A 9,028-nucleotide genomic window follows, 5' to 3' on the forward strand; every position below is an offset into this window, starting at 1 on the left:
TTTATTTTAATTTTCTTCTTCGGCTTTTTGTTATTTTCTGTTTTACCCTCAAAAGTCGTTTTATTAACTCTGGTTTGTTCTCCACCAGTGGGGTAAACCGTAAACGCATTGCGTGAATCGTGGTTTGGTTTGTTAACTAACTATAGTTATCGTTTTGTAGCTTAATTCATGGAAAAGTCTAGAATATTGGATCTTCAGCCGTTGGATTTTGGACAGACGGCGGGATTTGGTCGGCAAATAAGGAGATGGTGACGTGGAGGTGTCTTATTAGAGACTGACGTGGCATAGTCAGCGGGAGTGAGTAATTACCGAACATGTCCCTTATGGAATGAGATTGGTTTTCTAATGAGAGGACAGAGATATTAACCTTACCTGGAGTTAATACGAGGTTTGACGGCGTGCTTCGCGCGTGTACGGAAAGATGATAGAATGGATTCTGAGTGATTTCCAGCTGGATGTGGGGTTTACGTTTTCATAAGCTAAAGGATTTTTTATTGTACTACTAACATTTACCTTTTCGTAGAATGGGTTGATTAATGAATATATCAAGAAACAAACACGAATTTATGAGGGTAAATAACATTTTATATGTATAAATGCAAGTACTTTGTATCGTGTATGTCCGAGAAAAATATTAAAACTTGTCTGACGTGTATTTCAAGTAAAATAATACAACAACCCTGGAAAGAGTAGAGTGTACAGAGTCGCAGACCATATCCCTACCTTACGAATGTAGAAAGAATATTTTCGATAAAAGGACTGAAGAAAAAAATTAATTAAAAAGGAAGCAGAGACAACAAGTAGTAATCATAGCAAGCAAAGGTGATACAATAACTAAAGCGAAAAAAAAGACATATAGTAGAAGAAATATGCAAATACGTATATTATTTCAAGTAAAATAATAGTTTTTAAAATTGTTGGGTTTTGTTATTAATAACAAAAGAGGTGTGAATGGAAAATGGTAGGAAAAGAAATAGAGGGAAGTGAAATTTTGAATTAGTTCACTTTACTAAAGCACTTTGTCCCTCATTGGTAGAAGGAAAGAAAATATTTGTGTATATATAGAGAAGCTCATCTTTTAGCTCTTAAAGAGTTAAAAAGAAGACAAGCCTCGCGCCGTCGTCGTCGCTCGGCTTCGGATTTGGTCAAAGATTGATTAATTAATCTTTTTGGACAAAATTCTTTTTAATTAAATTAATTAACGAAAATTCAATCCAGAATAATCCATGACCCGCGACCCGGTTCGGTCCGGTCCGTTTTTTTTTTCTTGGATTATTTTAAATCTGTTTGTTTTTCTCGCAATTTTTTCCCACCTGTTCCAACAGCTATGGATGTTCTGAAAGGTTGCAAACCTTTTCAAAAACAGTGCCAAACCTGTTCCAACAGCTATGGCTGTTCTGAAAGGTTGCAAACCTTTTCAGAAACAGTGCCACTATAAATATTCCTTCAATCCCAGAATTTTTACTTACTAAATTTTCTGATAATCTTCTTCTTCTTCCGCACAATATCTTCCAGTGTGTTTTACGACCATTGAGTGGTTCGCTGTTCACCAGAGTTTTTGGTACCAATACGCTCGTGAGTTAAATCGTTCTATCCTGGGAGGATATATTCCATAACCTCGGGTACTTGAGGGGAATAATTTCCTTAAGGAAACACTGTGTATTCAGTGGGCTCGATTTATCCCTATACTGTTTTCAGAATTTATTTTGACGTTCTAGTTCTACAAACTTTCTGTTTCTGTTTTTCAGAAATTTTATTTTTTAATTGATTACAGCAATACAGATTGAATAACAATAATTTTTGAATACTTATTTTTTAACATTTAGTTTAAAATAATTCTTTTCTGACTTCAACCGATATTATTCAATCACCCAGTTAAAATTGATGAATTAATTACATAAAAGGATATTTATACAATTAAAGTATTTAGAACTAACTACAACTAAATATTTATTTTATGTATGGCTAAGAATATCCAAAACATAGAATAAATAATTTTTTCGATTGATAAATTGATACAGAATTATTAATAAATAAAAATAAATTAAAGTGTTTCACAAATAATAGGTCATAACATGGACTGTATTCCTGATCAAAGACTTGAAATGGGAACAATTCATTGTACTGTCACGTTTGCTTGATGAAAAAGGAAGTCTTTGTGCGTTAACATCATTTCATTTCAATCCTCATCGGTCATCACTTTATTTTTTGGTCTGAAAAAAAGTAACATAATCAACAAAAGATTCTAAGTCTGATTAAAAAGGAAAAAAAAAAGTTTTTCAATAAACTAGCTCTTCTTTTTTGGCTCTTTAGTAAAACAATAAACTCGATACATTTTTTTTTAGTTGAAAGAGTTCTCTAAACCATATAATAAATTTAATTCTCACTTTGTTATTAGAAGAACGGTCAGATTCATCGTGACTATTAACGTGGCCTTTATCAAGGTAAGATTCAACCATAAGATATTTGAGTCATTCTTTAAAACAACGGTTTTTAATTTACTCTCATCAGGTTATTAACAACACTTTCCTCACATATCAATAGCTTTTTATTTTAAAAAAAATAAAGGAAATTTATCTTAATTGAACTGATATTATTGTGTTATGATTCAATATTTGAGAATTTGAAAGTATTTTCTTCTAGCTGAAAAAGTTAGAATGCTGCATGTTCGAAGCACTCAAGTAGGGGCAAAATGAGCAACAAGTTGGCGAGATTAATTAATTATGAATTAGTAGTATAAAATTATACTATTCTGAAAGTCTTATCTATCTGTCTCAATCAAAGAATCTCAAACCGTTTATAAAAACAATATCTGGGGATATTATACGATTTTGTTATTATTAAAAATAAGCAACATTAAGTAATAAGATATTGGCAAATTAACTTTGTCACAGGTGGTAGTTCATCAACTTGATATAACTGCAATAAGTATATTAAACTCGATTCTTTGCATATAGTCAAATCAACAATTAAGATTATTAATTTCCTTTGTGTTCACTCTTCGTCAGACCAATTAAACAGCTAGTAATAAATCGATACATCATAGTAATTGACTGAGGCTCAATCTTTTAAAGCTTTTCTTTTCATTTATTTATTCTTTTTGGGTTAAATAAATGTCTCAACTACTAAAAATTTAGAATTGCCTAATACTGTGAAGAAAATTTACTGCTCCCACCTTTTATATCAGGTTTGCAGACTACTCTTTAAAAAGTCATTTAATAGTTAAAATTTATCTAAATTACCCTTTATCAGTTTCTTAAATTATCCTTCTCCTGCTACTTGTGAAGAATTTTCTTGTTTTTGCATGTGCTTTGTCCATTTCCGTTGCTATATATAGAAAGAGAGATAGACTTTTCAATGAAGAATTTTTCTTTTGTTTATTAATGGTGTAAAACTTTTAGACGCATAAAAAAAATAGTGGATTAAAAAAGAGAAGTCAGTTGTCTGTAGTTTGTACATAACATGTATCAGAACCTTGAGATCGAGTTTGAAATTTGAGGTATATTAAATTATTATGATTACAAATTTTTTTGATTAAGTATAAGTTTAATCCCGAAGGGATTAAGTTAATCCTCCACTTTTTTTCACATGAACAGAATGTTGACTGCTTTAGTGTTTAGTCAAACCAAGAAAGCGTTATGCTTCATTCAAAACCTTCACTTTCAACGTATATTTCATATACTGTATTGCAAATTAATAAAGCACTTTATATTTAATGATTGATGATTAATTATTGTGCTTAAAAGGGGTATTGAAATCTACTTTTTTAGATTAAATTTTTTTATTCTAAATCGTGAGTTATATATTCATGCCATGAAAATATTATAAGGTCCATATATGATCGTAAAAATTGTTTGCCGATGGTCTCAAATTTCAAGTACTTGAAGATGGTAATGCATTGGCCTAATTAATCCCTGTTAACCTCATTTACTTTTATTTTTCCTCCCACTGCGGGAGTACCACACGAGAAAATATCAGCACTTATCAATATTTGAATTGAAGTTCGAAGCCATTTACTGATATAGGATTCATATACTTCATATAAGCTAAGACTATATATATAGGATGATTTATTCTGTCTAAACTTTGTTTTAAATGTTAAACTTCCCTTTCGTAGTGAAGATTTTAAAACGAAAATCAATCTTACAGAGACACAATACGCTAATTGATTTGATACAAAGCACCATCATATTTTAATATAATAGTATGTAAAGAAGAAAAATTAAGGGTAATATGCTGTACAAAGTTTCCATATTACGCATATAAGAGCATGAAAAGGGATTTTAGCAAGAACTTAGATTACTTCATCTCTCCGATAGCTTGCATATTATGCTCATATCATTTTACGGACTACGGTGAATGTCTCATTAAAAAGGTTAAGCGGTTGGATATGAAAATATTTTAGTTATATTTTCAACATGCATGCACGTACAAACTTGATATTTTTAAAAAGATTAAGTACATATTTTTTTTTTGTTGATAATGTGTCACGGGTATGCAAAACTTCTACCTGTTCAAATAGGCAAAGACGGCGTTGTTTCGGGAGAAACCTTTTCAGGGAAAGAGCGGGCAGTACGCAACGGTCAAGTCAAGACAGAGCAATGCACCAGTAAAAGATTTTGTTTTTCTCGTGTACTACTCGAATTTGTTTGACTGGGTACGGAGTTTAAGAAAAAATAAAGATTTTTAGAATTTGTGGTTTTAAACAAGTTAAAAGGGCCTAGAGTATTTGTGTGGTTATAAAAACTTCTCATTAAGGGTATAATTGTAAGTTTAAGCTAAATTGTTTCAAAATTTAGAAAGAGATCATTCGTTATGGGATGGACCAAAAAAGAAATAGGTTCACATAAACTGGAACGGAGAGAGTAGTACTATATTTCCATTTGCCATAAGTCCATACACATACAGTCGACTGAATAGGCAGTGCACGTGATGGTGATTCTTGTGGGGCGTTCCATACTCCAATTATTATTTTGTATTATTATCAGACTCAATAATATTATCCTGGCTACCTCTTTGTGGAGGGCCATCTCTTGCTGTTTATAATTAATTATTATCAGACTCAATACTGTATTTTATATTACACCAATTCCTTGTGCTGTTATATGCCCCTGGTTTTTGGGGATAATATATGGATCTTCTTTTCTTTCACCTTTAGGGTTGTGAGGAGAACAAGAAACTGAAACTGCATTTAAATTGTTTGAAGATTCTCTCCTCGTCTATTTTTATCACTAACATATAATGCCGCATGCCCATTGTCCTGTGAGTAACTTAAATAGCACAAAACGGAAAACAGGATACATACATGTTACTGATTCTAATTTTGGGATTGAAATACTGCAGTTTGTTGGTTGTATATGTTTGAGATAGAATAAATAAATATTTTTAGTAGATTATTAGTTTAAACTTCTGTCAGTTTTGTAAGAAACATCCTTTTATGTTTTGAAAGATGGATTTCTAATATATATATACTTATTATTCTCTTGATAAGTATTGTCTTTTTTTGGGGTAGGCTACTTTTCAGTTGGGACATACCTGGTAGCAAACGAGGATGTGAATTCTCGTTAGTAATTAAATAGATGAAAGTGTGAAACGAATTAAAAAATGAGATGATGATGCATCTTAACCTAGTATTAATCACCTAACTAATCACAAAATCCTCCGGTACATATACAACTTTTCGGTTTGCTTGTTTTTAATTGACTAGTCTCTATGTTCGTACAGATATCTTGTGCTAAATATTAAACATATACCAAAAGTATACACTTTTAATTGCGTAAACTACTTGTTATTAATATATGAAGTTCAGTAATAATTAGTTCCTTGAAATAAAAGAATATTAATATATAATTGAAACTAACTTATTAACAAAGTTTTATCATAATTAAAGGATAAAATTTGTTGCAAGTAGATATATTTCAAATAATTATATTAAAATTGGTAAAAAGACGACAATAGTAGATAAGAGCATGAACATAAAATCCTATATGTTTTCTCATATTAATTTATCCATGTGTTGTCTTTCAATATATTACCAACAATCGTCTCTTTCAAAGTTCTATACGTAAAACCTACAAAAAGCAATATACTTATGTACATGTTAATGTTCACATACACCCAATATATATTTTTATACATAAAATTTAGAACAAATCAACCCAACCAACCTTCAACAGAGATAGAAGCACGAGAGTATTGCCAACGTATAAATATGTAGTCACATAGGTTTAACGCAACCGTAAATAGAGAAGGAAGCACTGGAATATGTTGAAAACAAAAATATTATTGAAACTTAAATAACTCTTTGGTACTGATTTTCTGTTTTTCCTTAAATTTAGCTACCACACTTTTTTCTTGCTAACCTCATGAATAGTCTAATAAAAATCTTTTGAGTATGATATTAAAAACTGTCTTGTAAGCATGTGAATAATATGAATCCTATTAGTAAATAAATTCGTTGAAGAATATGAATCCTAGTGTGCATCATATACAAATTCTAGTTATTACAATTCTATCCAATATGAAATAATTTTCTTTGAGAAATATGCAATATTGAGGGCATAAAAGACTGTTAATATTTCAGGAATATATTTGTCGTTCAACATTTGGTATAAATTATTCGTGCTTTTATAATAATATAGACTAGTCTATAGATATGCGTATTGCGCGTGTACCTTATCTAAATAAGTAAAAACTTAATTAAAAATTATACAGGTGTTATACTAAACATTATGTTGGAGTTATAACAAAAAAGTGTAAATTTCTAAAAGACTAAGTCAATATGAGAAGAAATTATCATATAGAAGTCCTCAACCATCTATCGATATATTAAGAAAAAAATAAATTATACTGATTTACCATGATTAAGTTATAAATTAAGGTGAGAAGGTGTCTAATTAACTCTGATTTGGTGATATGTATTGGATGTAAAAACATGTGTTATATACTCAGTTGGGTTGGTGTAAACACTGACAAGTCGACAACACGTAAATGTAATTTTATCGAAGTTATTTTCTAAAGTTTTTTTTTTTGGTAACAATGTGAATATTACCATTGATCATAAACAATTACCCTTATAGAGCACCTAATTATCTGTCCACAGACTTTTAGGCCTCCAACAACCAGAAAAAATAACTAATTACAAGTAATTTGTCTAACTAAATTTCTACATTTTTGAGCTTCCTTTGACTGCTTAAGTAATTCTATCATTTCTATCACTTCTCTCTTAATTTGTGTAACTACCTCTGCTCTATTTACAGTTTTTTCCTGAAAAATTTTAACGTTCCTAGCTCTCCATGTATGGTATATCACTGCTATATTCACTGCAGCTATCACTTCCTTTTTGAATTGCTTCCGGTGCTTCCTTTTGATCTGTTCCGGCATTTGCTTGATTCCTATAGTATGCACTGTCTGCCCAAGCCACAAATTTAACTCTTGCCTTACTACATTGATCCAGCTACATTTAACAAACAGATGGTCCTGTGATTCCAGTGTGTCCTTATTACACAAATTACAGTTAATGTCTTCAACCTGTAATTGCATTCCAATCATCCTATCTTTAGTTAGCAGCTTCCCAAGTGTTGCAAGCCAACCAATAAACCTGTGTTTGGGTTGTGCTATAGCTGTCCATATTAAATCTGCAATCTTCAGCTTCTGCTGTTGGCCAAGTATTGCAAGATAGCTTTCAGTAATTGAGTAACTACCTTCTGAAGTTAATGTATATCTGCCTTGGGAGTATCATTCCTTCATCAGTTCTTTAGGTGAGTTTAGCTTTCTCCAATACCAGCTACTATCTATTGGAGCTGTATGAGCCCATATGTCATGATCAATTTTCATATATACCCCATGAACCCACCTTACCCATAGGGATTCCTTATTCACAACCAGCTGCCATATTAGTTTACCTACTGAAGCTATATTCCATTCCTTACAACCTTTGATATTTAGACCCCCCAAGTTCTTTGGACAACACACCTTATCCCATGCAAACAGAGCCACTTTCTTCCGTCCCTCCTTTTCCCCCCATAGATACTCCCTACACAACTTACCAACTCCTTTTCCCATACTTTGTGGTAAAATAAAAACATTCCCCCAGAAGCTATGTATAGAGAAGAGGACAACATTAACTATTTGAAGCCTTCCAGCATATGACAATTGCTTAGAATATGTAATTCTATGAGTGATCTTCCCAATCAATATTTGACAATCCATCTTGTTCCATTTCCTAGGGGACAAAGGCAGCCCCAGGTATTTAATAGGAAATGTCCCAGCAGTGAAGACTGTTCTTTTCAACAGTTGTCTTTGATATCAACTCCAACCCCAACTACAAAGATGCTTGATTTTTCCATATTTGCTATCAAACCAGATACCTTACTGAAGTGATCAAGGGTTATCATTACTCTATTTACTGAGCTAGTATTTCCTTTGTAGAATATCATCAGATCATCAGCAAATATGAGATGTGTCAGCTTGATCCCTTTACACATTGGATGGAACCTGAAATCAGGTAGTCTACTGATTGTCCTTAAGGTTCTAGACAGGTATTCCATTACAAGAACAAATAGAAATGGAGAGATTGGATCTCCTTGCCTCAACCCTTTCTTTCCAGCAAAGTATCCATATCCTTCACCATTAACTTTAACTGTGAACATTGTAGTAGAGACATATACCATGATCCAGTGTATGAACTTATCTGGAAATCCATACCCTCTTAAAACTTCCTCCAAAAACTCCCAACTCACCATATCATATGCCTTTCTAAGGTCTATTTTCATTAAACATCTAGGAGTTGTCCTCCTATTGTAGTGCCTTAGTAAGTCATGGCATATTAACACATTGTGCATCATGGACTTTCCTTGTACAAAAGTTGACTGATTATCTGCTATTATATGACTGACTGATGGCTTTAGCCTGGAACAGATCATTTTAGATATACACTTGTATAGGACATTACAACAGGAGATAGGCCTGTATTGGCCTGCATTTTCTGGAATTTCCACTTTAGGTATCAAGGCAATGTTAATGGCAT

Source organism: Nicotiana attenuata, chromosome 2, assembly GCF_001879085.1.
Source record: "Nicotiana attenuata strain UT chromosome 2, NIATTr2, whole genome shotgun sequence".
Lineage (NCBI taxonomy): Eukaryota > Viridiplantae > Streptophyta > Magnoliopsida > Solanales > Solanaceae > Nicotiana > Nicotiana attenuata.